The following is a 9,395-nucleotide window of genomic DNA, read 5'->3' on the forward strand; positions in this document are numbered from 1 at the left end:
TCAGCATCTATCAAGTTTTCTCCCCACTACAATTACATCAGCTGAAATAGGAGTAATGTTATTCAGGTGCACTTTTTTTACACAAGATCTGGTAGATTGCAGAAAAAGAGAAATCTCTGAACACTTAAGGTGCAGTTTAAAAAAAAAAAAAAAAGGTGGAAAGACAGAAAAAGAAACATCCATTTCAGAAGGTCTTTGCAGTAAATTGGATCAGGCACCATCCAGCGGATTCAAAAGATCACCCTAGTCAGAGGATTATTCTTAGCCCTGTAGTATGCAAAGTTCGATGGAGATCTCTCTGTGTCTGGAAATACAGCATGAAGGTCAGTCACACCTTGATCTTTTCTGGCGTTGGCTAGAGTCCCACATGAAGTGGAAGGTTAGACTACATGACTTCCAGAGGACCCTTCCAACCAACATTTCTATGATATCTCATGCCTCGATTGCAGTTAAAGGGACTATGATAACTTCTAAAAAATCTTTGGGATGTGCAGACCTCATTAAGGAAATTAATATAGAGTTTAAAGGAAGGGGCTTTCAGTCATGTTGGGTCTTTGTCTGTGTACACCACACTTTAGACAACAGTATATCTTATTTTTGCTTACACTGGGAAATTGCTGAAAGGGAATTTTCTAGTTTTACTTCTCCCTGTATTTATTTAACAATAAGTAGGTATTTACTGATGAGGACAATCAGCCCCGTGGTCTGGGACTGCTGTGGCAGGGATGTCCTACGTTTGTACGTATTTGCGAGTACATAAGACTTAACGATCTTTTTGAAACAGGAAACTCTGCAGGCCCACTTTGGCCTGAAAATGTTCACATCTAGCTCAACCCTGAGAATGGCTTGACTGTCAACAAAAATGAATGTTTTAAGAAGCCAGTCTTGGCTGGAATAAAGGATGAATGAAAAAAACACCACTCTTATCACATGTCCCAGAAGACAGGGACTATTTGGATGCAGCATGTGTCCTCACTGCATGGCAGGTGTGTTACTAGTCTATCAGAAAGCCTTGTATGGTTTTGTTCACACACCCGAGAAGACACATAACCTGGGTTGGAAGCAGTACTGATTGTTGAGTCAGTTGTGGAGAGAAGTAGAGTTGGGAGCAACACACTTGACTGTGAAGTCTACCATGAAGATGACTCTCTGTTGTCAGAAAATCCAATTAAAAAGGTACTTAAGTAGGAATGGAACTTTGAATCTTGGTATGTCTGCAGTCAGACAAATACTTGTTTTCTCGAATTATGGTTCCACATAGCTCTGCAGCATTGTAGTCACAAGTAAACCAGTTCTCCATCTTTACTTCATGTATACATGATAAGTCTAATTTATTTTAGCTGTGAGACAGACAAACAACAATTTCTTCATCAGCACAAGAAGAAGTCAGAACTTTTAGGATTCAGAGGATTCCAGAGCACTGGGAGCTGCCAAATCCAGCTGAGGATGCTGCAGCTCCTTACGCCCAGGTCCAGCCCATAGCGAGGCTCAGCATGTAACCCCATCAGCTACACATACGCACAATAGGTATATACATATCTCTGAGGCTAATCCTGCAGACCAACACTGGCAGACAACACAACACTTAACCAAACACAAACAGCAGCAATGGCTTAATGCTGTTACGTTCTCTGAATGATCAGGATGACAGCCCGTTAGTGGAAAATGTGAGTATGTTTATATGTATAAACATACACATATATGCTCTATGTATCCCGCCAGTAGCTGATGTTCTTTCAGACACTTAGTATATCTAGTAACTCCCCCTGATCTTCAATCGCTCCTGCTGCTGGCACTTGGACATACATGCCTGTGAGTCCTGCAAACCCTCTTGTTGATACCCAGAGCTCCTTTAACAACTACACAGACACATACATGCTCTGCGGATACCTCCTGTAACTGGACTTCCATCTGAGTGTCTCCCCATATGGTCCCTGGATCCCTGGCTTTCTCATTGCCTATGCACAGACATACACAAACAAGTCTCTACATTAGCCTTCCCAGTAACTCATCCTCAGATGCCACAGTCTCTCCAGGAGCCAACTTTCAGACCTCTCTGGTTGCTTACATCTGCTCCAATATCTGGCTGGCAAGCCTCTTATCCTACTTGCAGGTAGTCCAGTATGATATTTACAAGCAGGTACAAGCACTGACACACACACTCCGTACACAGACATATACACAGAATAGAAAGCCCTTCACCCAGGGAATAGTCAGGAGCAGAGTTTAATAAGAAGACAGGAGAGACTGTGGGGACCAAGTGCAGGACATGAACAGACAGGTGTACTGACCACTGACCTGCGTACCTGCAACTGTCCGCTTTTGACTCCTATCCCTTTGTTTTCCCACACTCGCTCCTACTCATTCCATCTTCAATCCCCCCTTCTCTCTTTTCTGGTCGTGATCCCAAAATGCTTTTTCCCCAGCACGCCTTACTGTGTCTCACTCTCCTATAGGCAGCAAACACCCCTCCATTCGTAAAGTGATGTGGGGAGAGCTAACCAGACGACTCAGCTGGTGGGTCTCACACCCAGGCCACGGGGCGGATTGCCCACATCAGTAAATACCTACTTATTGTTAAATAAATACAGGAAGAAGTAAAACTAGAAAATTCCCTTTCAGCAAATTGTTTCCCACTGTAAGCAAAAGATATACTGTTGTCTAAAGTGTTGTGTACACAGATAAAGAACCAACAGGACTGAAAGCCCCTTCATTTTAACTCTTTATGAATTTCCTTACGGAGGTCTGCACATCCCAAAGATATTTTAGAAGTTATCATAGTCCCTTTAATTGCATTCTAGGCATGAGATCACCCTATCATAGAAATGTTAGTTGGAAGGGTCCTCTGGAAGTCATCTAGTCTAACCTTCCACTTGACGTGGGACTCTTGCCAACTCCAGAAAAGATCAAGGTGTGACCGACCTTCATGCTGTATTTCCAGTCATAGAGAAATCTTCATCTAACTTAACATACTACAGGGCTAAGAATAATTCTCTGACTAGGGTGATCTTTTGAATCCACTGGATGGTGCCTGATCCAATTTACTGCAAAGACCTTTTGAAATGGATGTTTCTTTTTCTCTCTTTCTTTCCACCTTTTTTTTTTTTTTTTAAACTGCACCTTAAGTGTTCAGAGATTTCTCTTTTTCTGCAATCTACCAGATCTTGTGTAAAAAAAGTGCACCTGAATAACATTACTGATGTGAATGAAACATACAAGGGTCTATTAATTTATTTCTTTTTTTAATGAGAATTGGACTTCTAACACTTAGAATCATAGAATCATAGAATCATAGAATAGTTAGGTTTGGAAGGAACCTTAAAGATCATCTTGTTCCAACCCCCTTGCTGAGGGCAGGGACATCCCACTAAACCAGGCTGCCCAAGGCCCCATCCAACCTGGCCTTGAACACTTCCAGGGATGGGACAGACACAACTTCCCTGGGCAACATGTTCCAGTGCCTCACCACTGTCATAGTGAAAAAATTCTTCAATGTCCAGTCTAAATCTGACCCTCTCCAGTTTATACCCATTGCCCCTGGTCCTATCCCCCCAAGCCTTTATGAGTAGCCCCTCTCCAGCTTTCCTGTAGGCCCCTTCAGGTACTGGAAGGTTGCTATAAGATCTCCTCTGAGCCTTCTCTTCTCCAGGCTGAACAGACCCAACTCTCTCAGCCTGTCCTTGTAGGGAAGGTGCTCCAGCCCTCCGATCATCTTTGCAGCCCTCCTCTGAACTCATTCCAACAGCTCCATATCCTTCTCATGTTGAGGATTCCAGAACTGGACACAGTATTCCAGATGAGGTCTCACTTATTCTGCACTTGTACAATTTTGCAAGGGTGAGTTTCATAGCCCAAGGTTTTCAAATGAAATAGTGGAAAGCGGATATATTGGGTAAACATGCCATGAGATACTAGTGACCCTGAGGTGGTGAGTCTTGTTCTCCTAATGGCCAGTCTTTAGATCTGGCTGCTAGACAATCTCTTGTTTAGAAGAGTTGCAAAGATCTGATGTCTTGCATATTTTGACACACTCATCTTCTTTTTTAACCATTACATACTGCTAGATATATGTTGGGATATAAAAGTTTTGGCCTATCAGAGCCAATAGCAAAACTCCCATAAATTTCAGATGGGCTAGTATTTAACATCACTTTGTCCTAAAAAGCCATGAATTTGGCTTAGGCATGCAACTGAGTGGAGCACACCAACTGTAAAGTCAGCCAGTATAAGGGCACTCAGCAAAGATCCATCATATGTAGGTTTTGTGTTTTAGCTTTCCAAATTCTGTAGCTTCAGTGCAAACAGCCTTGATGGTGCTTTTTATAGAGCAAAGAAGTTTAAACAGATGGGAAGAGATATTCTAGGAAATGTCTGGAAGCCTTCATCTCTGGATTCATCACTCCCTTGAATCACATCAAGTAAAAGTTACTTGAAAGCCTTGTTTTACCATCCATTTGAGTCATCCTCTCAAACACAGTATTTTATTTTTATCCACTTTATTCAGCAGATCAGCAGATACTCGTCTCCACTATGCTTTTCCTATTTTTTTTTTGAGGGGGAAAGCCTAACAAATTCCTCATATCTAAGAATTAGGACAGGATCATGAACTGAATTAGTTAATTTGATAGCTCAGAGATAACAGAGCTAAAGACGTATAGAAAGCCAAGGTTGTGATGGAAGTCTGGCCAGACAGAAATCCCTTTAATAATAAAGGGGTCAAGTCTCCTAGAATTTGATCTGGAGTTCTCCAACGCTCTTGACTCATTGTTTTCACATTTTGACCAATTTCAGCAGTCTTTGAGATAGGATTTGGGTGTCCCGGAACATGTTATGGACTCTGGTATAACAGAACTTTGTGTCCTGCAAACAGTGAATGAAATATTAAAAACAACCAACCAAAAAATACAAAAACAACAAACAAGCTTCCTTTCTGTTCAGTGTGCTTCTGGTGGGGTTCATGTAAACCTACGGCTGGAGACAAAGCTATGGGAACAAACAGTGGCCTCTGCATTTCACAGGGAGGAAGGTTGCTCCTATGGTAGAACATCTTATCTACTGTCCAGATAAGTTTTAATGCCTAAGTGATTTTAAATAACTTTAATTTTTCTATGTCCTGATAATGTTCCCAGTCAGTAAAGTTTTCCTGATCAAGTACAATTTCATTTCTTTGTAATTTACCCTACCATTATCTGGCCAACAGCATGAAGCTTCAATGCTAACAACAGAATCCTTGAAGTCTGCTGCCTCTCTTCTGTGTGACTGTCAACCATGTATTGATCAATGACTTCAGTCACCCAGTTTCTATATCAACTTAAGAGAATAAATTCTTTGATTCAATGACAGGCATTTTAAAAGGACTACATAATTTTAAACATAGGGAGTTTGAATTTGCTGGGTGTTGGGTACTTCACAGCGAGCCAGCCTAATTTCCACTAAGGCTACAGTAATGAGAACACAAAGCTTTGCCTTCTGTGCTGCTGCAGACACTCGCGTGCTGCATGCCATGGGCTGCACATCCAGAGTTTTTACACTGCTCATGTTCAGTGCTACATCCATCACTTAGCTTTTTGCCTGCACTTCTGTTGTTCATTTCTGTTGGGACTTGGGATAACTGCCAGCTACAAACTGAACAGAAACACAAGTACGAAATATATTATGGGGAAACTTTGCCTTCCTTAAGGACTCCAGAGCATGTCCATTATTAAAGGCCAAACTGGGGAAACAGTGGCCCAACCTGCACAGCAATTTTACATATACAGAAAACCAGCAGAAACTGGCACTAGCAAAAGCCTCCGCACCAAGGAAAACACAATATTCATCACTGTTAGGCAACACTTCCCCAAATTATTTTGAAGATTTGGAAATCAAGCAAACATCAGAAAGACACAGTGATTGCCACCAATGTATTTTTAACTGAAGTTCATATTTCTTTACAGGAAGGCTTCATAAACAGAGCTGGGCAGGACTATCTATCAGCGCAAGAGTGGTGTATACCATTTTGCATGCCGTAACAGTTTGCAAGACTTGCCCATAATTTATGGACTGCTTGAAAGAAAGAACCACTTCCATGGGCAGGGAGAATTGCCTGAAATGGCTAAAAACATATCCAAGATAACAACTGGTGGTCAGGCAGCGGTTTCCAAACAGCTGCTCAATAGAAGCACTCACATCCTCTTGTGTAGCTGGTCAAACTTGAGGCCAAGCTCCTGTCACTGACCCACTACAATTTCCACCTTTTATTGGTGAACGAGGAAAGATTCATTTCTCAAAAAAGGAGGCTTGGCTGGCTTGTGCTGGTAGGATTTCCGTTGCGGAAATGAGGATGCAGAAGACTGATAGTGTGGATACTGCACACATGAGGAGTGGCCGGAGGAAGGAGGCCCCTAGTTGTAAAGTGATGCTATTCCTGCCAGGATTTAAAAGAGTTCTTTAGAACAAAGTTGAAACAGTCACTATAAATGACTTGCATGAGTGAGTACAGAGCATTTTGGAGGATTATAATTTATGACAGGCAGGAGCTGTTATGTTTCAGTTTAAGGTACTTAAAATAAGCCTTTTGGGAGACAACCAAACCAGCTTCAACTCTGGTAACTGCCCAGATCAAGGCACTCCTAAATTTATATGTGCAGAGTCCATTGCTGCATGGAGGCCAAAGGCTTTGAACCCCTGTTGAAACCATCAGGTCTCAAAGATGCTCTGATGGCAGTGTTAGAAATGAACTGATACCCGCTAGGAAGAGCTGTCAAGGCCACGTAGCTTCTGATTCTCTATACCTCTTACCCAAACCTGAATTAATTTAACTAAAGGATTTCTTCTTCCAAGGTTTTGACTTTCAGAGAATCTGTGCCCCGAAGGAATAGAGAGTTTTTCTCCATGACATGCTTCTTCATGCAGATTTAAAACTGATCAACATATTAAGCCAACTGGGAACAAACTATGTCTATCTGGATCCAGATGGTCACGCATGTTCTCCTTGAAGATGGAACAGCAGGAGGGAGAAATTTCAGCTAAGCAATCAGAAAGGCAGACATGAAGCCCTGTCTTGCCATCTCCCAGGCAGCCTAAGAGTACTTTATAAAACAAAAGCACAGCTGTATCCTCCTGTCATTTTGTATATTACGTACTGGATATCTCTACATTCTCAGAGAAATTTTTGTACGTTATGAGATTGATTTCTAAGTTTTTAGAAATATTGCTTCTCTAATTCTTACATATTCTTCTTTGGTCAGTTTTGTTCCTGTTATTTAACTTATACCCCTTCTTGGAACATGCACTACAAACATGCCTCCTCTTTAGTCTTTGAACCCTTTTAATTTTTACAGGTGGTTTTCACATTCCCCTTCAGTCGTCATTTAGCCAGTGTTACTCTCTATCTCTTCAAACTTAGCTCCTCTAGAAGAGTACACAAGGCCAGATTCTGCTCTCAGTTACATCTGTGTAATTTTGGAGTAAGTCAGTGAACTTGAGTAGACTACGAATTCACACCAGCAAAATGCAGAGCGAAAAATGACTCCTAAATAAAGATGACAACTAAATAAACATGGGGAAGACAATCAAAACTAAAAAGTCACATCCTTCAGGCCTTGGACTGCACAAGGTTGGTGCCTTTTCTACAACGGGATCTTTTGCTGCATTCCCAGTAACTGAAGATTTAGGAGAAATTGTAAACTGCAACAGCCACCTGAAACATGGCAGTGCCAAGTTCTTTTATGATTTAATATTTAGCTTTTGGGTTTTTTCTATGTTACATAGAATATTCAATACTAGATACTTTATATTTATTTATATGTTTTACAAACATGACACGAGAACTTTGTTTTGTTCTGTGGCTTTTTCTTCCCTATGAGTATTCATAATTATCCCCACTAGAGAAAATCCTTCCGCCCTTTCTCAGCCCTGCATAGACCTGGTTGAAAGTGTTGTTCCATGTCATATCTGAAAGCAGAGAAACTGGTCAGTGAGACAAGAACTATGCATGATGTACTTAAGCCCATAGCGCATTTTCCAACGAAAAAATGTAGTTCATGTGAGAGTGCCCAAACCAAAATCATCTTCCCCAAGCTGCACTTGCCACCCAACTCTTTATACTAACTTCTACCACCAACAAAGCCTACTCAGTCCGTTCTGCTGTATTCTATTACACTAAGCATACAGTGAATGTTTTATGATCTGCAAAATAACATGTTATTTCCCAACCCTAGTGGCTGGATGGCCAGGCTCAAAGAATGGTGGTGTGTGGAGTTAAATTCAATTGGAGGCTGGTCACAAGTGATGTTCCTAGGGCTCAGTGCTGGGTTAAGTTCTGTTCAACATCTTTATCAATGACCTGGATGAGGGGATTGAATGCGCTCTTTGTAAGATCGTGGATGGCACTAAGCTGTGAGGAAGTGTTGATATGCTTGAGGGTAGGAAGGCTTCTTCCTGGCACTTCAGGACACGGTTTAGTAGGTAGAGTGGTGTTGGGCTGACAGTTGGAATTGATGATCTTAGAGGTCTTTTCCAATGCAAATGATTCTATGATTCTATTCTACTCCTGCTGTACACAGCATTGTCTACAATGACAATATATAATATTGTCATTATAATGACTATATCTTGGTTGGTAGCCCCTCCCAAGCAATGGACTTTGGACACGACACTTCGTATGGGACACCTTAAGTAACAACACTGAGCTTATGAGACTTCCCATCTTATGAAGACTAGTTTCAACAGCTTTTCACTTTTGGAGCCTTTATTTTAAAGGGAGAACACTTGTTTTTGTCCCTTTGCAGGTTATTCTGACAGATGTGGGAATGGAAGAACCACAAACCACCTTTCTTTTCTCAGAATCTCACCTAATCTCCAGGAATTAATCCTAAAAAGAACTTTACAGGCTTCTTACGATTTTCTCTGTAGCCTAAAATCACCAGGACAGCTCATACCACGTGCAAAGAAAGAAGTTAGCACATTCCAAGTAAGAATTAGGATGTGATTTATACACCTGCTTCAGAAGCTGTGAGACTGCCACCCATGCTTAGCCATTAAGCATCTATGGAAGTGCTTGGTACTGAAGCATGGGAATGCAAATTTTCCCAGGAACACAAGCTCTCTGCTTCTGAGCATTCATAAATTCATCTCCATTTCAAGAATAACAAGCACATCCTCAGCTGGGTACGTCTGAGCTTATTCCGATTAGGAGTCAGTCTGTCTTCACTATATACGTTGTGGTAGATGTAATGAGCCTGTGATGTGCATCCCGGCAAATACTACTGTTGTACGAATGTCCTCAATTAATATAAAAACCCATCCATCTGAGCACTTGCTCAGTACATTCAACACCACAGATCAATTTTCATTTCCATCCGAGGGGATTTAAAGCCACACTTGCTATCAAGCCACAGTACTTGCCGATTGAG

Source organism: Cuculus canorus, chromosome 1 (assembly GCF_017976375.1).
Source record: "Cuculus canorus isolate bCucCan1 chromosome 1, bCucCan1.pri, whole genome shotgun sequence".
NCBI lineage: Eukaryota > Metazoa > Chordata > Aves > Cuculiformes > Cuculidae > Cuculus > Cuculus canorus.